The sequence below is a fragment of the Pteropus medius genome, unplaced genomic scaffold (assembly GCF_902729225.1).
Source record: "Pteropus medius unplaced genomic scaffold, Ma_sr-lr_union100, whole genome shotgun sequence".
Lineage (NCBI taxonomy): Eukaryota > Metazoa > Chordata > Mammalia > Chiroptera > Pteropodidae > Pteropus > Pteropus medius.
Window position 1 is genome coordinate 1,319,912 of NW_024353790.1, and position 22,560 is coordinate 1,342,471.

A 22,560-nucleotide genomic window follows, 5' to 3' on the forward strand; every position below is an offset into this window, starting at 1 on the left:
AAGCTTCCCATGATGGCGCATTCTCAAATAAGTATGTGGCTCAGGCATCTGACAAGTGTCTGAGTAATTCTCTAGCATGTTGAAGTAGAGTGATGCCATCAGCCCATTAACTATTTTCCCACAGAAACCAAGCCAATACAGCCTGAATTTTTCATATGCTTATATAAATAACACGACGTATCAATACGGATGCACTTTACAGCAGCCAACAGTTCCATCAGCGTCACCTGTCTCCCAGCTGGGTATGGTGTCCCGTTTTGACTAAAATCCCACTTTTACTTCCTCCTCCTTCTGTCCCTACCTCCTCACAACCATTCTACCAATTGAAATGTAATTTTTTATAAGCCAAAGTAAATTTGGTACTTACATCAAAACGCAGTTTCGAGCACATATATCTACCAGACCTGGCAAGACTGCAAACATCGTTTATCTCATACACGGTTAAGAGAGTGGAGGCAAAGTGACTGGAGCGGGGCTTCGAATCCCCTACATAGCCTGGGGCTGGCTGGGGGGCTTCCAGACCAGCTGCTTCCTGTCCTGGCAGCCAGTGGGGATTTCCGTGAAGGAAAGGAAGAGGGCTGGCGATCTGCCTCAGGGAACAGCATCTTTGGCCCTTTTCATTTCATTCCTACCAGTACTTGGGGACGATGGGAAAGTAAAAACTGGGAAAGAGGTTAGGGGGTCCTGAGACAGTTTTGTGTGCTTATTACCCAAACATAAAATTACACAGATCTCTCTTTTCCTCTAAATCGCAGGTTGGAAAACTATGGCCCACATGCCTCATTGGGCCAGCCATCTATTTTTGTAAAAAAGGTTTTATTGGAATAGAGCAACGTGCATTCGTTTGTATGTTGTCCATGGCTGCTTCTGTGCTGGAATAGCACAGCTGAGGACAGAGGCTGTATGGTCTGCAAAGCCTGAAATATTTACCTTCTGTCCCTTTTTAGACAATGTCTGTTGACTCCTGCTCTAAGAGATAATGTTACAGACAAAAGAGTTTAATGAAAACCAAGAAAGATGAAGAACTTGAGAAGAATGTGGGTATCCTACAACTTCCCCGAAAGACATCACAAACATTTTATAACCAGTAAAGTACAGATGTCAACTGAGAGAGAGAGGCTGGTGATGGTGTTTGAATCTAAATTACTCGTTCGATAATACACACATTTTCCAAAAGTGAAAAGTCAAGGGCATTATTAACTGGGTATGTTCTCAACATTTTAGGAGTGCATTCCTAGTTTACAGTCTATTTAAATATAAATGGTAGTATGTTAATTTATAGAATTTTTTACTTTGTAATCTACTTCACAGATTTTAATTTATAGAGTTCTAATTTGCAGAAGGTAATGCTTAGATTCTAACTCATAAAACCTAATTTGTAGATTCTAGATAAAAGCTTTACTTTGAATCTAATTTTCTTTGATTGGGAAAACACCTGAGTTCATGGAGAGGTGACACCTTGTTCCACCTGGGCCAGAGGTGGTAGGCCTATCCACGTGTCATCTGAAGGCTGAAAGAATGACATTTTCTCTTGCTGAGTAAGAATCAACACAGAAACAGGTCCTCTGTGTTGACGCAAGAGCAGATTTACTATTTACTGGTCGAGGTGTAGGAGGTGGCGTTTACTGTGGACTCAAATAGAAAAGTTGCTATAGCTTCTGTGGCACGTTTGGGCATCAGCGGGGCTCGTTGAGGGCTCTATGATCTGAGAACTCTGAAACAGCAGTTGGGTGACCTAGTACTTGCTAATGCCCTCTTAGACCTGGCCCTTTGTCACATGGAATTGTGTGGCGAGTGGCCCCAAAGGCCCCAATTGGCTCTGAGACAAGACCAGAGGGACCTTGACAGGGAAGTGATCTCTAGACAGGTGGTTCAATAGAACCAAGGACACAAGACCTTACTAAAGAAACAACGAGGCCTGTGGAAGAAGGAAAGTTGCTATAGCAAAGCGGGTTAGCTAATAATGGGAGGAGGCACGTTCCTAAGATGAAAAAACAAAGTGATAAATCCAGGTGAGGACTTCAAAAGGAAAACAATATAATGGGAAATTTGGTCAAGGGTAAGGAGGTAGTAAAGGGTAAAAAAAATTAAAAAGGAAAGAGAAAGCTAGAATCTACTATATTGATTCTGCATTTAGCTTTTGCTACAAACGGCTAGCATCCCCACGGTCTCTGGTCTGTTGAACCAGCAAGGGAGTAACTTGCACGTTTTTAACCATGCCTTACCCTTTCCTGGCCGTACAATCTGGGGGGCCCTGGGGGTACCCATCAAAAAAAATTACTTAATTAAAAACTATGTGGTCTCCATGGACCTGGGTTTGAGCCTTATGACTGCAGTCACTCTGGAATGAAGCCACAACTAAAAAATCGTAGGGTAGAAGTGGCCGTACTTAAAATATGCAATCAGTACTCGCTGCATCCCATCCCCCTTGCCACTGGACCCACCTTCCCCAGCCTCCCAGTCTGAATTCCTCATCTTTCACCAAGACAGTCCCAAATGATGATTGATGTAAGGAATGCAATAAAACGATACCAAAGTTTTAGTCCTTTCCAACAATGTAATGAAATCAGGCACACTGGCACAGGTCCATAGGACAGGAATCAAAGCTGGATATCGTGATCAATGCTTCAAAGAAGTTGAGCTGAGTTCAAAAGAACTGAGGCTGTGGACAAGCACTGATACCATTCCTGCAGATACTGACGGTCTCTTCCGCTAATGCATCACTGCTGACAGCGCTAAGCGTGGGGAAAATGGTAACGTTCGGACCGATTTGAGTACGTTCCTAAAATTTTAGCTTTTATCCACTGTCAAGTTATACACCGTCTTAGGTTGTACGTAAACAATTTTTAAGTTAAAAAATGTATGCAGTTCATACCAAGCTAAGAAATTTCTTTTTAGCTTTTGGAAAAGAAATTGGGCTCTCCACTCAGAATGTTGAGAGCTGTCTCCTGGGATTAGTGGATGAGGACATTAAAAGCCTGAAAAAGTACTGAAAAAGAATGAAGGTCAGTGAGCAGGCTGAAAAGCATGTGGATGTTGTAACTGAGCCCTCAGTTTCAGAAGAACCTGACCCACAGCAGCTACCTGGGGCCATGAGGAAATGCCTCAGGATTTGAACGATCTGGCAGCGTTATTAACCATGTCCAGGAACAAAAAGTGGAAAACGATACTGGGAAATCCTGAGGTGTCTCCATCTTCATCACCGATAGGATCTTGGCTCAAGTTCCTCCTAATGAATGGGTCACTGGACAAAAGGCATCGGTGCCCTGCAAAATCACAATGTGGCCTTTCTAGTTCAGTGTGGTCAGGCCAAGCATGCCTTTTTGGCTAGTTAGGAGAATTGGCATAAGCTTTCCTCGGTCATATTTTGATTTAATCAAAACAGTGTTGTTATCAGATCTGCATTCTAGCTGTAATTTTGGTTTGTTTACCCAGAAGTCTCCTCCTTTGCCAACGGAGGGAACCAGAATTGTGTCATCTGTTTAGCATTACTCATCTCTTTCATGTGGCGATGCCTGAGAATGAACTTGTTATTCAAATGCTACTTTCAAGTCCTCTTGCATCTCCCTTAGAGCCTCCTTAAAAGTTAGAAACGCGCGATCAAGAATAATCATCCACTGTTTATGTGCTCCAGAAGTCCACAGGCAGTACACAGGACACATCGGAGCTCATTTGGTGGGTGTCAGCATGACATCAGCAGCAAGAAAAGCCATCAGTGGTGATGAGATGCCCAGTTGGCAAGCTGCCACTATGTTCCAGTTTCTGGAGAAGAACTGACCGCATGGTGAGTGTGGGTCCCTGGGTTTGAGAGACTTCATTCATTCCAGGAGCACATGGACATGTGCGCTTATGTATGTAGTTAGCTACCTGTGTATATTTATGTTTTAAACACAATCTTATTTCCAGTGTTATCAGGCAATAAGCTGATATCTATTATAAACCTAACAAAAACTGTGATTAAAAATGATTAAATAATTTTCAACTGGTCAAACTAATATAATTTGGTTTATAATAATCAAATTGATGTTTTTAACACTAATATGGACTAAAGACCTACACACTGCTTTAATAAGCTGAGTATGAAAGGAATCAGATGAGTAACTGTAGGAATTTTGTGGGAATAAGGTGAGAAACTTTAACTGAGAGGACTCGGGTTTGGGGGGAGGGGTGATGATAGGGGAGACTCAAGCATCACAAAAGGAGGGGCCAGCGGTAAGACTAAAAACCAACCCACTGTTCCTGTGTTTCTTTATAAGCCAAACATCATTTTAAAAAATCCAATGCTATCAACCATTGTGAATACGGAAATCTCTCTTTGAAGTAGAAAATTAATTCCCATGGGACAGAATCCATTCAACATGAAAATGCATAAATTGAGTGTTATGTTTTTAAATGACGTTGTACATTTAAATATGGGTCAACATCTACCTATAATTAAACAAATAGTTGTTGCCCGTGGGAGATACCTGATTTATTCACTCTCCAGACCAGGTACAGTCTGAGCGCTAGTCTGGTGGTCTCATAACCGGGGAGGTGACTCGATGTGGTACATCTAGGAATGTCCCTGCCTCACCCCCTGCATGGCAGTCACCCCCTGGCTGGACACAGTGATGGGTCAGGACTGGGACATGAGGCAAACAGGGTATATCAGGAGATTCCTGAATACTGATATGCAGCTGATGGGAGAGAGGGTTGCTCTTTCTTTGGGAAACGGAGCTTGAAATAGGCCACACGTTGCCATGGAGGGCATCATTCAGAGGGAGGCAGGGCTGAGAAATAGGGAGCAAAAGCCAGAATCCTGAACTCAGCTGTGGCTCAAGCCAGACAGCCAGACGTTTTCGTAATGTGGGTCAATTCATTCTCTCATTCTGTGTAAACTTGAGTTGAGTTTCTCTTACTTGCACCAAAAGAGAGTTCTGACAAACACAACGAGTGTCAGGTCTCACTGGCCGGGAAGGACTCTGCACAGTTCCACCAGGCCCTCAGCCTGGAGAAGGGGAAGCGCTGGAGGGAGGCAGGAGAGCCGGGAGGAGCCGCCAGCACCAGCAGAGGCAGAGCTGTGGTGGCCTGAGTTCCCAGGCAGAAAGGAGGGTCACCGTATCCAGCTCATTCGTTTGTCTGAAAAGCTCTCCTTTTTGCTAACACATCCTCAGCTGTCAGACCGGGCTGGCATTTCAGATTCTCCTACATTAAATCACTTAAGGTGCAAAGGTACAAAACAGGAAAGAAGTATGCAGGAGGTCACAGCCACCATCTGTGGTCTGCCTCTATGCGGGTCTTTTGTTGTTCATTTCTTTTCATTTATTTTATATACCACATGTGAGTGAAATCATACAGTGTCTGTCTTTTTCCACCTGACTTATTTCATTTGGCGTAATACCCTCAAGGTCTACCCATGTCATAAATGGCAGGGTTTCATCTTTTTTATGGTTGAGTAGTATTCCCTTACGTGTATATGTGTGTGTATGTGTATACTATGTATTATATACAGGTGTTAAATTGTAATTTATAATGTTAAGTACCTTTAACTTACATAATGTTATAAACAAATGTTACTTTGATAATAATAAAAGAACATTAGCGCATTTTTCAAGAGTAGCAAACACCTGCTACCTTGAAAAGTTATAAGCTATGATTTAGTTTAATATTTTAAGTGTTTCTCTTTTTTTGAGCATTGGTTCACTATTAGACCAATCTTTACTAAATCGGAAAACACACAAACACCTATTTCCAACAAGGTAAACAATTTAACACTTTGAGGGAATTTATCAGGAATTTAAAAAATGGCATAAAGAGAAAGTTTAGATTTATGGCATACAAAGTGAATTTCTTTGGAAGTAAACTCTATAAGTGAAATCAGATTTTTTAGAGACAACTCCTCAAATTGCCTATTTTTGCCAAACAGCCTGATTTTCATTCTTTGGTCTGTTAAGACAAACAATTTAATTATGTAGTTTGAGAAACTCTCAATCTGTGAGTTCATCCAGGAGTGGCCTGGTCCCAGCGGAAAGACTCATGACAAAGATACACTGAATATCTTTTAATATTCTAAGTAGCATGTGTCAAAAATGAACAGTCCCGGAAAAGCTCTCTTAACTCCCTACAGCAACTATAATATTGCACTGTGCTTTATTCAAATTATTGACCTCTTAAAAAAAAAAATGGAATACATATCAGATCTTTGGTTATAAAGGCATATTTCAAGCACCTCATTAACTTCCAACTTGAGGCCAGATAATGTAAGGCGACAGCTGGTATTACTGCCCCTTCCCACTCTTGACATTTGGATGTTTAATTATTCTATTCACTTCACTGTCTAAATATGTTTGTATAAGTTTGTAACAGTATCAGATGGAAGGCTTCATGAATTTGTCAATATTATTTTTGGCTAGCTTAATGGAAAGGAAACATGCTATGCTAAAAGCACAACATTTTTGAACAGGGAAATAAGCAAACTGTCCTTACATCTGCATAAGACATATTTGTTGGTAAAGTATAAAAGAAAAAAAGAAAGATAGGCGTTTAACTAGATTACTCATCTTACGAAATATTCAGCCTTTCTCCTATGCTATGCTGCACAACATCAATTAATCATGTTTGAAGGCTGGAAGAAGACTTTAGATGACAAATGATGCAGTAAATGAAGCTGAGATAAAGACTGAAGAGAGAAACATTTGATTAATTTAAAAACTTATATCTTGAGACTATACGAATGAATGCAACTTGTTTTAAAATCCACATTCCTCCATCATGTTTGACTTTGTGTGTATTTATTTCATGATACCCGTAGACAACCTGGAATGAGGCAAAACTGCCTCATGACCATGCAACAAGTAGCAAACACTTCTAAAAGCATCCATAAAAAGGTTAGAGTGGGCATCACACAAGGTTGCTCTTTTAGATGCCAAAGTTACCTCTTAAGACCAAAGCCAAATTCCATGAGTTAAGCTAAACAGATATCTTATAGAGCATCAGTCATATTGCTTTCTAGTACTCTTCTATCCAAGTTTTAGGGCACCAACGAATGAAATCTGAAACTAAATAAATATGCAGCAACTTCATTTTATAGTTTTCAATTTCCACTCTATCCTTTATCAGAGCTTCAAGCAAATAATTAACTTGTTTTGAGTTTGGCTTATTTTCTTTTCCCATATCCAACGGGTCACTCTTGCCTCCAACACACTCGTGGTCGACATATCTGTATTTATCTCTTTCTTGTCCCTAGAGTATAAGTAACTTGAGGGCAAAGACTTTGTCAAAGTCTTCATCGATCATTTTAATAATCAAAGTGACTCAGAAGATGCTTAGGAATTCCTTCCAGGTGGAGGCCCTGAGGTGGTCCACCCGACTCTTCAGGGTCCAAGCGTGAGGTTCCTTGTGAAACAGGTGCATTAAGCGAACTTACAAAGGGCCTGTTTTACAATCGAAATGCCACTGCATTCATTTACGGACACTATATGACTGTGCCATTTTGACAGGTGGTACGGAATGATGGGAAGAGCAAAAGACTTGAAACAAAAAACGCGCAGCTGAGCCAAGTCACTCACGGGGCCTCGGCTTTCTCATTTATGTATCGGGAAAGCTGAACAAGATGCTCTCCAGCTCGGTAGTTTGGAGAAAACACTGAGTTGGGCTTTCTGTCTGTGTGACCTCAGTTTTGATAACCATTTAAGGTGATAGCAACTCCAGAATCTTTAATTTACAGCAGAGATCTCTTTATCAAACCCCACTGTCCAGTGGACATGTTCGCTTCAACTTATAACAAATGCTTTACTCTACAATGTTCAAAGCTGAATTCATTATTGTGCAGAAAAAGTTAACACGGCGAGGCTGAGAATGCTATCGTTAGACCTGCTCGCGAGGTTGGTGTCTGAGAACGTGGATGTTGGGAGGGCTCCCACCATTCTAACTAGAGGTGGCTACAGCATGGCTTACACTCAACACTCATTTCCCTTCTGGGACTCTGGAATATGGAAGGTGCCAGGCAGAGGGAGCCTATGTGACCCCAACAAAAACCCTCCACGCTGAGTCTCTAACGAGCTTCCCTGGTAGAGGACATTGTACGTGTGTTGTCACACTCGACTCCCCTGGGAGAGGCCTCTTGGACGCGCGTGCTTGGTTTCCTCTGGACTCCTTTGCTGATCTGGCTTTCTATCCATAGCCCTGAGGGTGACTATGTGCTTAGTTTGTGAGTCTCTGAATCTGGGGGAGGGTCTCAGGTTCCCTCAACTCAGTTATCTTCCTCCTAAAGCTGGTTTTTCCTCCTTTATCTAAGGAAATGACCAACCAGACCCACCAGGGAACAAGTCAGAAATTGGAGCCATTCTTGAATTCTCTCATCCCCTCTCCTGTTCACTGAGCCCAGTTCATTCTGCCCCATAATAGCTCTCACACCCGTCCTCCTCTCGTCCTCTGCCTCAGTCTAGGCCTGTGCATTTCCTGCCTTCGTAGCCACTACCACTTACCTGGTCTTCATGCCTCTATAATCTCTGCTCTTCCCGCTCCACCCTCCAGCCTGCTGCCTGAGCGATCTTTCTAAAATGCCAACAGAATTACGATACTGCTCTGCTCAACATCCCCAGGCCCAGCAGGATAAAGATCCGAATCCTGAGCTTGACCTCCAGGGCCTCACATGACCTGGGCCTTGCCTCCCCGCCCAGGGTCATTGCTCACATTCATCTTAAGATTCCTGTTGCCCGCATATGCAATCATTTTATTACAGGACCTTAGCAGCGCCCTCTCAGACCTCGGTGCATTATGTGGGCTGCTTTTCTGTTCCATATCACCTGGCTAACCTGTTCTCATTCATCGCGATTGTGCTCAGGAAACCCCATGCCCAGCCTGACCTGCCCTCAGTGCGATCTGCTCCCTGGGCTCTGTGGCACCTCAGTGTCCCTCTGTCTCTAAGAGGGAATGGGCTTCTTTAAGTATCTATTTACAGTTGTCCCTCGTATCCGTGGGGGACTGGGTTCCAGGAACCTCTGTGGATACTAGAATCCACGGATGCTCAAATCCTTTGTGGGCCCTTTGTGTCTACATGGTCCACATCTGTGGATACAGAGGGCTGACGACATTTAACTTGTGTCCCTCATTAGCCTGGGAACAACTCCAGGACAAGGTCCAGGCCTTGCTGTTGCTTTGTTTGTTGTCCGTCATGGCTTAGTGCACAGCACTCTTCAATGCATGCTGAATGAGCGAATCAAAAATAAGGCATTTGCGTGGTCCCATAGGGATGCATTCATTAAGCTAAAATGACCTAATGAATCATGACTGTTTGCCTGAGTATCTGGTCTATCTAAAGGAACAGGACCAGTCATTTGCAATGAGAGAATTCTCTCACCTGGCCTCTCTTGATGACAATAAAACCTTATTCCCCAGTGCTCCCTTTTCTGAATCCCACATGGTCCTATACATCCTGCTGTCCATACCTCGCCAGAGGCAATGCATTTGATTCTGCACTACGTAAATATTAACTGAGTTGTCTCAGCAGATTTTCCTGAGTTGCTTCCCACAGATTCAGCACTGTTTATCTTAGAGATGTCCGCTTGGTGACCTTGGCCTGCTTTGCCCTTCACTTAAATCCTAATGTCCTTCTCCAAGTCTCTACTGTTCTCTCCCTAAATTACATGAAGAATTTGAGTCTGGAACCAAGTAAAGCCAAAATCCATTGACAGTAGAGACTTACTCGTAAATAAAATGGATGACTCTCCAGTGCATCATGTAATATACTGGGGACGAGCCCTTCTTTACTACCTCGTGGCTGATCTATACATGCCTGCGGGACAGGGAGCACAGTCAGCCCCTGGACCGGGTATTTTAAACAGTGTCAGGGACACATGAGAAACTGCACTGGGAAATGCCAATCTCCATAGTAGTTTGGTTAGCGAGAATATTTAATATCTCTAATAATTTTCAGGATTAAAAATCATTTAACAAAATGGTAAGAGAAGAGCCTTCCTACTTCGGGAAGCACCTGATACCTTTGATAGCAGCTTCGGTAGTTGTCATTTCTCATCAAAAAGAACAACATTCTCAGATTTTATGTTCTGATTTTATGAAAACACCAGTCAACACCCAGTTAAGAACTACAGACTCCGGGAGCTGAGAGAGACCGGAGGACATCCCCCCAGCAGGGGTGAAGGACCCGCTCTGTGGCAGAGGGAGGATTTCTGAGTCCAGATGTCTTACTTTCCTGTTCAGTGTGCTCACGACTGCACTGCCCTGCCTTTCACTGAGATGGTCTCTCACTTTTGGTTAAAAAAAAAAAAAAGTTCCTTTAGAAGCTTTGTGAAATGCATGATACCGGTGACGTGCTATCAAATAATCAAAACAGTGAAAAACAATCCTTGGTCTACAGCTCCACATGCCCCTCCACGCAACTCACTTGACCAGGCCACACCCAGTCACGCAGGCAGCGGCAGGAGCCCCAGAAGGAAGGAGACCAGGGCTTTGCTGTAGAAATGGGCCTGGGTGTGCCTGAGCCACAGCTCTCCCTTCTCGCGGGGCCACATTACATAGACACCCATAAACCATAATTTTCATGATACGGCTCTATCATAAATTTCATGATACAGGATTAAATAGGCCTCTGTAGGCTAATTACCATCTATCATACTGAAAAATTTGCAAAGGTATAATGGAATTAATGACTCTTGCTGGCCCTCAGCCTGTAGGTCATCCTTAAAAGCAAGCAAACAAAACACACATTTCTGCAAAGCATACTGACAAATTTCTGTAAGATTAGAAATGCAGCCTCCACCGCTAGGTCAAAAACGGACGTGACAGACGCTGACAATCAATGCTCCCACACTTCTTGCTCTTCTCCAAACCCCGACATGGCCTTGACCCTCCCAGAGTGTCAAGGACTCTAGATACACATCTTTCTCATCTCCCTTTGTGAAGCTATTTATATTTCATTAAAACATCAATGTGATAAATCAGCTTCAGTTCTAACTAGGTACAGAAATGAAACAGGAAAAGAACTTAAAAACAAACCCTCAGTACATAAGCCATGGGTTGTCTGTGAGCAGCAATGGAAAGAGGGATTTTGTACACTGCTTTCCTCCAGGGTAAAACCATTCCCTGGAGTGTTTTAATTGAGAAAGATAAGGTAGGAATCACCATCCTACTGTGTCCTTTTTCTTGAAAGTCTAGAACTCTTAGGTCCTGGCTCATTCTGGAGTGGTATCATGATTTGTATCTTGTCTCCCTAATCTACTGTGTGTCTGTTCTAGAAAGGGGAGATTTTCAGCAAAGAATTTGAGGAAGCATACCTTATAAGAAAATTTAAGAATCAGGTTGCTAGAAATCAGGATCATGGAAAATATATATTGAATAAAAGTCAAGATCCAGCAGGAAAGTAGATATGTGGTCCAGGCAACCTACAATTGTTAGAGCTGAGCTCTGCGTTAGTTTTAGAACCTCTTGACAACAAAAGCAAAAGGGGACACAACTGTCACTCAGGACTGGAAGAAATTCATTCAGTAACTAGGACCTATTGTGTGCTACGTGCTGGGCCTGGCATCTGGAACTCAGAGACAAACAGGATGAGGTCTCTGCCCTCCCAGGACTGACTGCTTTCTGGGGAATGAGACAGGCACACAGGCTTGATCACTAGGGGTTAGTCCCATGTGCAAAAGGAGCACGGAGAAGTCCGCTGAACCCCGAGGACCCTCTTCTGTGAGCTTTTCCAGAGGGGGCCCCAGGTGAATGGACAGTGTCCTTCAGTAGCACGCTGGACATCGATCCAGAGGGACAGACTGCAGTCTTCAGATAACCCTCCAGAGACGGTATTTCCCAAGCAGTCTTTTGATAACAAGTCAGGAGGCTGACAGTTCAAGGTCATAGTCTCTGGTGATGGCACAAGGTGAATCTACTCTATCATGCCGACTGAATGTGTTCTTATGCCGAGTAGATCAATCGTTTGGCCGGTCCGGTTGACAATACTTTAGTGAAATCAAAGAACCAAATCAAGTCTCTCGCCAGAAGAGATGAACAACCCAAAGAGAGGGAGAGGCCAGGACCTTCTCTTAGAAAACGATCCTGAACCTGCCCCAAGCACATTAACTAATGGGTGACAGAAACTCCAAGATCCACACTATAAATAAAAAGTGGCGGACGTTATTCTGGCTAGGAGAGAAGAACCACTGCAAATTTCGACCAGAAAAGCCATAGGAAAATCTCAACCTGTCGCAGTTAAAATGTTTGCCTTCTGACACTCAACCAGAAAAATCAGTTAGAGAGTTCATTCTAAGTTGTTAATATTCTAAAGGTTACATGGAATTAATGGTTATCTAGTAATAAGGTCCTGCTCCCATAATGTTAGTTTTAGAGTGGATAATTTGAGGCCACTTTTTCTAATTAGCTCATTACCAGAATCAAGGGTCACGTTCAGTAACTCAGAGGATGAAATGAGAGCATATCATCAGCACGAAGACGGCATAATATTTCCAAGGAGGCAATGCCAGGGCTGAATCCTGGTTCTGCCACTTATGGCTCTATGATCAGGGCAAGCTACTTAACTTCTCTGTGTCCCTGTGTGTAAACCAAGGACAAGGACATTACCTGCCTGGAGGGAGCACAGGGAGCATTAAATGAGTTAATACACGTGAATTGCTCAGAACGCCATCTGGCACCTAGCAAATGCTCAATAAATGTAAGTTCTGACTATGGTTTTAATTTTTATGAACACTGTAATTTATGTAAACAAGTCTAGGATGCTCTCCTCTCTCTGTGGCAGTATCCATAGGAACTGCTCACCTGCTGTTTACATAAATTACATTTCTACTTGCTCCTCTGTGCATTTTTACATGGTTGACATTACGCTCTACGCATCTCATTTATTTTCCTACTAAATAACTCAGTTATTTCTCCAAGTCGCTAAACATTATAAACATAAAATCACTGTATATATTTAGAGACAACCATTCTGGTCCTGAAACTCTCCAGACATCAGTATCTTTCCCCCTCTTTTCGATGGATCCTTTTTGGATTAAGCATTACATTTAGTGGAGAGGAATGGCTTATTTGGGGGCTAGAAAGGTGTCAGCTTGTGTGCTCCATAGAGGAGATCCAGAAAAAAAGAAAGAAAATTAGACTGAAGATCTGTGGAAGTTGACTGAACTATATTGTAGGCAGAGTTTTTGTTTTTAAAGTAATAATACATAGAAAGCAGTGTCAGGAGGGAGGATGGGATGTCAGGTAGGATGCGGGGGTGGGGGTGGGGTGGTACGCTTGATATGAACTGGGCTCTCCATCACTGTCCTCGGCTTGAATCTGTGATCACAAAGATGTGCTAGAGAAGGATTTATGGGCATATGTTTTTCAGGGCTCCAGAGATTCCCACCATGCTTCCCATGATCATTAACTATTTCCTATCCAAATAAAAGAGCCTGTCTGAAGTCCGAATTCATAAACTTACTATTATTCTTCCTGAAACTTGTTTTTTTCTCCCAGTGATGTGGTTGTAGCAATCATTTTTTTTTTTTCTGTCTGAGATACTTCCCACTCCTAAGAAAGATATAAGGTTCCAACTTATGCCTCAAACAAAAACTAGAAGCACTTCAAAGAAGCCCACTGGATCTCGTAGTGCAATCCCATTGTTAGTGCAGTCCGCCATGGATCCGGGAGCTGGACCGACCACCCTTACCTTGGAGAGCTGACTGTCTGCAGACCGGTCCTTGTCAGCATTTTTAGGCGAAAACTAAAACTGTCTCTTAACAGGAGCAGTAGTTGGGATTTACACTTCCAAAAGAGGACTTTTCACAAATCATTGTGATTTTATGGCTTTGATGACAGGTTGACTCTTTGCCACCTGGAAGTAGCCTCAAGTATGCCTTAAAAAAGACAGAGCAATGATCATGGAAACCTAGGTTACTGGTCCCAATGGACTTAAAATAATTGTTGACAGAGCAGCAAATTAAGTCGAAATGGAGGATTCTAACGGATCGAAAATATTTGTGTAAGCCAGATAAATAATGCATGATACCTCAGAGAAGAGATTACTTCCTTTATTTATAGGACAATTCTTTTTTTTGTGTGTGTGTAATGTAGTTGGAAACAACCTTAAAAGCTTTGACCGGTAGCAAATAACAGCCCATTCAGACACCAAATTATTGAGGCTTAAGACTAAATGGATATAGAAATAGTATTTCACACTTCCTCCATACAGGCAATCACAGTGCAAAAACAACTCATCTGTCCCCAACTCGTCCTGGAGCCGCCCATTTTGACACTTCAGGCCTTCCTGGTTACCTAATACAAGATCCAACCTGTAACAGTGCTCACACAGCCTAGGTGAGGAAAACTGCTAGAAGTTTTGCTTTTCTGCATTAAAGGAAGTAAAAAATGATCCAGAGACCTTGCATCATAGGGATGCAGGAGGTGGCCCTGCACGACCTCAGGGACCACTCAACATTCACACATACTGCTTGGGAACAGTGCCCTGGAGCTGTGAGAGGCAGAGGCCTCTGAATGGTCTGACTCACTTCAACTCCTAAGTATAGCCTGAATCTAAGGCCCTCTGGGGTCAGGCTCCTGCCCATTGCTCTGTCTCGAATGCTCTACCCCCACCTCCATAAATACCTGTTTTTGAGGATACCTCAAGGGCGCGTCCAGGAGGTTCTCTGCCCATCGCCTTTTCCACAGGAGACACGAGTACTCCTAGAATCCCGGGCTTGGGTTCCAGTCCGGGAAAGCACGTCTTCTGAGAAGCAAATAGTGTATTATCATCCCAGTCTAAAAACTCCCCAAGTTTAGCCCTGGACTCTCTCCTAAATTAATTTCTAACAGTCTGATGGATGACTTGACAAGGAAGTCCACCAGGCATCTCCAATGACACGTCGCTCGCTGGGCAAGGACTTCCGCTGCAACGCCAGCTCACCGTCTGCCCTTTCCTGGGCCATCATTCCAGGCCCTCAGGAGTCCCCTTGGATCCCATTCCTCTCATTCCACGTCCTGTCAGTTCCTGTGGCTTCTACTGGTCTCCTGGCCACACACGCTTTCCCCTCTCCTTCTGTCACTGCTCCCGTCCTGGGCCCATGACATCCACTCAGGTATCGGCACAGGCTCCTCGAGGTCTCCCGACCTCAGTCCCCCCTCCTTCAGGAGGTTGCTGTCAGGGTGGTCCTCTGCCCACAGAATCTCAAATACCCTTGTATACTCCAGTATGTCATTTGAAGCCCACACTCTAACTGACCTTTCCAGCCTACGCAAAGACCCACTGTGGTCTTTGCTTTCTTTGAAGTTCTATTGCGTTTATCGTTTACACTTTTCTTTTGGCAAGAAAACTGCAAAAACCATTTGTTTTAAGTTTTCTGGTGCTGATGCCTTATTCACCCGAGGGTGGCATGGTGTTTTATGCTTCTTTAAGTGTCTCAGTGCTCAGCATACATAGCACCATGAATACAAACTTACCAACCTACTGAAAAGAAAACATCGAGATGTTCAACATCGAAATGATCCTTCGACAAAGATCGCAGAAGCCTTAATATTCACAGAACTCTAGAGCTGTCCTTTGCCATTGATCACCAACCACACTCTCAGGGCTGGTATGAAGGGTAATGAAGTAATCTACGTAAAGCCCTGGGAAGACTGTCTGACCTGTGGTTGAAACAGCCATTAGGATGATGATGATGATGATGATGATGATGATGATGATGACGATGACGACGCAGACTGAAATGAGGATTGAGATACATCGATGCAGAATGCAGACAAGCAGTTTCCACAGAGATGGCCGTACTGCCAAGTAATACAATTTGGTGGGACATTTGATCTGTATGTAAGTCCACATCTAAGCACATGAATGAAAATACATTTGGACCTGGTTCTAAAGTCTTGCTCGTCAGTAACTGGTTTGATAAGAAAGGCTATGGCACTGACCTTGAAAGGTTGGCGTTATGAGCAGATGAGACCGGTAGGAATTGAGCCTCTCCTATTTGCTTCTCAGAAGACGTGCTTTCCCGGACTGGAGGAACCCAAGCCCGGGATTCTAGGACTGGCCAGCTCACCCTGGCGGAGGACTCCTTCAAGATTCCCTTGCTCCCCATGGAGCTGGCCGGCTACCCCCACAGTTGGCTCCAACAGTATATTCTATTCTGAACTTCCAATTGTGGAAAGGCGAAGAGAACATGATCCCTACCCAGGGGAGGCTTCAATTAACAAGAGATCTCGTGGTAAAAGAATAGGACGCCCAAAGGAAATAAACGCAATAAGTCTTAGCTGGGTGGGGCTGGCAGCACGAGGCAGAGGTGGGCTTGAGAGTGAAATGGAGTGACTGGAGGCGAGTAGGGGTCTCGGGCACCATTTCCCCAACACCAGTCCTGGGGGAAAGTCTGGAGCTTGAGTAAGTCTCTATTCAGAGGAGAAATGCAGATAAATCTGGGAATTGGATGATGGATTTTAGAAGGTGTAAGGAAGCATGACAGGTGACTTTCACGGGTCCTACACTCTCCAGAGCTCATTCTCGGGGTGGGAATGAATCTCAAACAGGAGACTGATGTCCATAAGAGATGCAGCAACTTATGTTCCTAGCCCTAGCTTCTCTACTTAGCAGACTGTGGTACCTTTGTTACAAATGGCTGGGGCACACACTAATGCAGGCACTTCAACAGAGTCTTCCAGGGACTTTTTAAACAGAAATTATATCCCTAATAGTACTTGTAACAACTTTACACTTATCCCCTGATTTAATTTGATCTAGCTATCCTTGCTGGTATAAAATATTTTGAATTTTCAGTGATACCCAGGAAAGACTAAAGGACAACCGATTCTCTCAAGAGCAGTATATCACAAATATTTTATAGAGACATGTAATGCATTATTTATTTTAACATTTAATCTGATACCCACAGGTGTATAATTTAATGAACATGTATATAGTTAAGCCTGTAAACTGCTGAGTTCTAGATATTATCAATTATATTTGTCCCACAAATTACCATCCCAGTTTTAAAGCGTGACATTTTCTGTTAAGTCTAGCTTCTCTTTCCATCCAAACTTTTTTAGCACTGTCAAGCTGACTCTAGGGCCATTTAATTTGAAAAACTGGTATTTTGGTTTGTATTAATTTTGTTTTCCTTGCACAAATTGCTTCGCTGATTCTGATTATATGCCTCTTAGTAAAAACTGGGATATCAAAGTATAACAAATGCAATAAAGATACACAGAAGAGAAACTCCACGAGTACCAGATAATTTTATGGATGTCTTTCAGAAGTTCTGAACTGGGGTGTACCTTGGCTGTCAATTTTATGCTCTGAATCCAAACTAAAAATAGAGAGAAAACAAGTGGGCTGTAGGTAAAAGCGGAAGAGGAATAGGCCAATATTTCGCCAGTCCCTGGAGCAAGCAAAAGGTCAACATATCCTGATCGTAGGGCTGGACACTTAGGCATTGTAAGCCCTCTTTTCCAGGTTCGTAGAGAGGGAGACGGACGGAGCCCACACGTGGGGATTAATAGCAGTGGGTTAAACATTTAACTCGATAACAGAAATATCCGGTAACCTTATTACTCAGCACATTTCCCGGCTGAGAAGCTGATTTCATTTCGTTTTATCTTTCTGCTAAAAACAAATTAGCATCCAACTACAGGAAAAAAGATCCTCTCAACAAACGCACCGGACCTAGATTACCTTATGTGACAGAGAGGTGAACATCACTGTCGTGAGTCACAAAGCCTCCTCTGTGTCATCCATCTGATAACTAGTTTCTGGAATCGAGAATGCTGCCGGCTGCCTTGCCTTCCCCTAAACATCCACACTGAAAAGACAGGAATGACCGCTCTCCTACTGAGCAGACACACGCACGTGGCGCTTCCTCTGGACGCGAGGTGACCGGGCAACCTGCTGTGGGGACGGCAGGATGAGAGCAAGCGAGCGGAGGCCCAGCGGGGCCAGGGAAACGACCTGTTTGGGAGAAAGCAGGAAATTCTGATGTAGAGATAAGGACAAGCAGCGGGACGGGGACGGGGACCTGAGCTGGATGCGGAAGAGGAAACCGACACGATCCCCAGGAACGGAGTGAAAGGACACAGGGTCCCGAGAAGGGGCGGCCGGATGGGGACGGGCGGCTCGCGGGCAGGGTGCGAGGCGAGCCCGCTTCGTCTCAGGGCCACGGAGCACGGGAGATAGGAAGGCCCTGTGCAGAGGCTCCGTCCATCTCATTTAAAGTGCGGCTTGGGGAGTAAATGCTTAATTTCTTCACTGTGTCACCGGCCATAAATCTCTGGAATTTGCGAGGAGTCATACATCTGAGATAAACCTACGAGGTCTGAATTAATTGGCCTCCGTGCCTGAGGGAGGGAAGAGGGTCTGTAACCACGCGTCCCTAAGCAGGGCCCGTCCGCGTCCTCCGAGGAGAAAACATCCCCACGGACCCTGAGACCAGCTTCAGCACCGACCTGAACCGCAGCCAGCGGAAACGCGACGCTCAGGACGTGCTCGTACAGAGCAGGGAGGACGGAAAACGAAGTGAGCGTAGCCGAAACGTGAGAAAGGACAAAATGGCAATGATCTGGCGGGGGGTGGGGTGGGGGGGCACGGCTCTCTCTCACTGGCTCCCCTCCCCCACCCCGGCCGGTACCGCTCCACCCGGCATTAGCCGAGGGTGACATCACTGTTTCCTGCTTTCCACAGTCCAGCCAAGCCATGCGTCAGTGGTGCACCTGGGTAGAGCCGTGGCCGGGTCGGGTCACACCGAATGGAAAGGAAGACCGCACCAGTGGCCGTTCGTTAAACTGCCCACTTTACCACTGAACGTTGAGTCCCTTTTCCCTAGACAGAAATCCACACCGCAGGGGTCCAGCCCGCACCAATAGCGCGGGAGGAAAAAATGGACGCACATACATGCAGTGCCCGTGGTCACATCCTCGGCTCCAGGAAGGGCACAGGGACCGGAGTGCAGGCTGTAGGACGGGAAGGACAGGGAAACTGCCCGGTGAGGACCACGGCCCGGGCAGGCCGGGGCGCTCGACCTGCTGCATCTCGCACTGCCCCCAGCCGAGATGCTTTGCTCTCCTCATCAGTCTGTGACACGAAAGCACTCACGGTCCATTTCCCAACAGTTTCAAGTAGCTGCCCTGCCCCCAGAACAGCTCTCACTGGCACTGACCGCCACCTAAATGCCATAAGATGTCATCATCCCTTCTGGGTGACCGGCCAGACTGCTTAACTCCAAGATGCTGGCCCAGATTCTTGTCTTAAAGAGCCCTCATGTCCTGATTTTATGTCCTATGTTTGTCACTAACGAAGCCTTCACGTCTGTAAGACTTCTAAGTTCTTCAGAAGCCTCTCACTGCCTCAGGGTGATGTCAAAGGAGAACAGCTTAGTGCACCAGGAACTGACACCAAACCAATGTCTGCTAGGAATTCGCACGTGGTCGGACGCCTCTCTGTGCCAGCTGCTTGACAGTGCACCGCCCCAAAACAGAACGCGAGAGGGACCCCACGACAAATTAACGTGGAAAACAATGATCTTCACTGGATTTGGAGCTAGCAAACATCAGACGAGACCACACTTAAGAACGTATTCCTTATAGAACATTCTAGCTCTTTTGTCCTTTCTTTAGTTTCCCAACTTTTCAGGTGTTAAAGCACCGCAGGACTTTAACAGCAAGGTGATTCTACCTGCTGTGCACACGCTGACCCTTGTGCCACCAACTGGCCCCCGTTAAATAGTTTTTCCAGGTACTTTTAGTTTACCATCTCCCTATTTATCGTATCTTCTTGTTCTAAAAGTGACATGTGCTCAATGTAGTGACTTGAAATAAACAGAAAAGAGAAGAAAAAAAGCTATTCATAATGTCATGGCCTGGTGTTAAGATTTTGCTGTCTGTCTTTCTGGTCTTTTTCCACGTGGGATGTAATTTACTTCTCAAATCATTTCATATACTTTGCTTACATACTAGTATTTTTATGTCATGAAATTTATGCCAAATGATTAAACAGCCCTCGTAAATTATAGAAACTTAAAGGCAATATCAAAACAATGAGACCACAAGACAGAGACCACCTACTGAATTTTTTTTTGGCACAAGATCGTCTTGGAGTGTTTACAGCTATTAGGTTTATTGAACACTATAAGCCATAAGCTTTGAAAGCATTTTGGAAACATAACAGAATAATCTCTAGAATACAGAGTTTGAAAATCATAAAAATAATTCGCTCTTTTCTCCCCACAAAGATCTGTACTGGCTAGACTATTTCTCACAAGGATGTGTACGAAGTGCAGGGATGCTGGGCAAGAATCCTGCACTCTCAAGACAGCTTCCTGACCTCCAGAAACATCTTTGGTCAGACTTTCCATAACGTGCTGGAAAGACTTCATCCCTATGTCACTAAAGGGAGGCGGGAATGCACATGAAGCTTACTAGGAACGAAGATAGTTATTTGCAGAAGGAAAAATTACCTCTCTACAGCAAGGTGGAAAACACTGTCAGTGCAGGTAAGAATGGCAGCAAAGGTCTCAGATGTCCACGAGTTGAGTAATCCATGTATTGGGTGCGTCTATGCACACGGCACGGGGAAGCGAGATGGACTCGTGGTCTACGCCAGTTAATGGCATCCATTACTATTGTTATTATTATTATTTTACTGTGGTGATCGACGACAATTAAAGCAGTCACTAAATAGAACACGATGAAATAATTAAATGGTTGACAAATCTGGCCTATAAGTACAGATGGAGGGTAAAAGTAAATATTTAGAAAGCTAAATCTGGAGGAGGCAAACCTGAACTCTCCAGCATTTCACCACGTGGTCTCCCGAAGTCAGCAAGGCCGGAGACATTTACTGTTTGAGGAGGAACTTGCTTGTGTTGCAATTCTCCACTCTGACATCTACTACGAGGCCGGAGGGGTGTGCCTCCCCTGAGGACACACCAGGAAGGGATTTCTCCCTTCGTTATGAAGCCTGCAGTATTCTGTGCTTGTGCAGTTTTACTTACTACGGACTGTCATAAGGCCCCTGAGGGAAGTGCTGGATCTTGTTTATCTCTACGTGGTCTACAGCACTGCGAGCGTACTGTAGGTACAAATGAATGAGTGAGTGAATGAATGCATGAACACTGCATAAAAATTGAGCAGCTTTCTGATTCTGAGGTCTCAGTCTGGGCTTTCTTTCTGGAGTGGGCTGAGGAATACACATTTCAAAGGCACGCAAATAAACCCGAGTTGAGTGATTAAGGAGTAAGAGTGATTCATTATGCTGGGATTCTCCCACCTGCAGGAGCCAGCCCCTCCGGTGTCCCTGTGCCCCTTTCTCTTGGTCATCTCAGCAGGAATTTACTACATTATGTCACCCACCGAGGTGATGAATGGTAGAAACATTTTAGCGGACGGTGACAGGCCCCAGAATAGGGTCAAGTAAAAGTAAATACCGGCCCTTATTAGGTGATCCTGGCCTCCAGTGGTGGCCCCCAGATACACGCGGCTTCCGGCTCTGTCACAGACAGCAGGCCTCGCAGGCCACCGCCTCCCTGAGACAGCTTCCTGACCTCCAGGAATGTCTTTAGTCAGGCACCGCTTCCTTCCTCACTCACCGCCCTGTCCTGCTGTGGCCACTCGGGGAGCTCGGCCCGGTGCTGGGGACATAGCAAACAGGGGTGCTGGGGAGAGAGCAGGGCAGGGTCCTCTTCAGGAAACCCGCAGGCCTGCAGCCTCCGTTCCCCGCACAGTTAGTTTCTAACTGGTCACATTCCAGGGGCAGTAGAGGGACGAATTGGTGCTCACGCATAAGCTGTGGCTCACAGAATTCCCATTTTCTAGAACTGGACTTACATGGTGGAAGATGTGTTATTAGTCGGGGTGGGAGAAGATTCATAACATATATTTGTTTAGTGATTCCCAAGATTTTGAAGTATATTATGATTTTTGTTTAATGACTATCACATGCTCAGAAACTAGCTAAGGTTATCGTTTACTGATTCTTATTTTTTATGCCAAACCGTTTTCTTTGTTAATTCACTTCTACCTACCTCTACTAGCTGTAAGCTGCCTGAATTGCAGAAAGCATCTTCATTGCGGGGCTTGCCCAGCAGTGAGCACGGTGCCTTAAGCACATTAGCTGAAGGAATGAATGAATGAATTTGTTGGGTGAACTACTGTGGGATTTCGAATCTGTATAGGACAAGACAGGACCGGCTACGAACTATGCTAATTTTCTCCTCCATCGCTTCCTGCTCTGTCTGGCATCCTCATGGCCTGTCTCTCTCGGTGGGCAGCCTCTCTGGGCCTGCACTACAGCTGAGCTCTTACTCCTAAGCAAAGACCAAAGCTCAGGGGATCTTTAGCACTGAAGGGCTGCCAGCACTGAGGCCACTCTAAAGAATACCAAAGCAAGCTCTTCTCAGTATTCATTTTTGTGAATTGAGTACGATTAAATTACACTCAGTAAAATTCATCCTTTCTAGGGGTGTAGGTCTATAAGTTTTGACAAATATATACAGTCATGGAACCACCACTACTGCAAACAAAATACAGAGTATTTCCATCCCCCCAAAAAGTTCCCTCGGGCCTCTTTGCAGATGGTCCTTTCTACCTTCCCCTGCCTACAACCACTGATCT

The 22,560-nt window shown here is 44.6% G+C and overlaps 1 protein-coding gene and 1 long non-coding RNA gene across 4 annotated transcripts in view; one reads left to right on the forward strand and one right to left on the reverse strand.

Moving 5' to 3' along the window:
- Window positions 1-22,560, reverse strand: part of MTHFD1L (methylenetetrahydrofolate dehydrogenase (NADP+ dependent) 1 like) — a 167,009-nt gene that overhangs the window by 19,939 nt on the left and 124,510 nt on the right. The gene's annotated exons all lie outside the window — the stretch shown is intronic.
- LOC120593486 (uncharacterized) overlaps window positions 17,526-22,560 on the forward strand; it is a 15,012-nt gene continuing 9,977 nt past the window's right edge. The window contains exons 1-2 of one of the 2 annotated variants that reach the window (XR_005650380.1): window positions 17,526-19,684; window positions 20,181-21,021. This is a non-coding gene — a long non-coding RNA (uncharacterized LOC120593486). The remainder of the gene's footprint in view (window positions 19,685-20,180; window positions 21,022-22,560) is intronic. The other variant, XR_005650381.1, reaches the window with a different exon arrangement.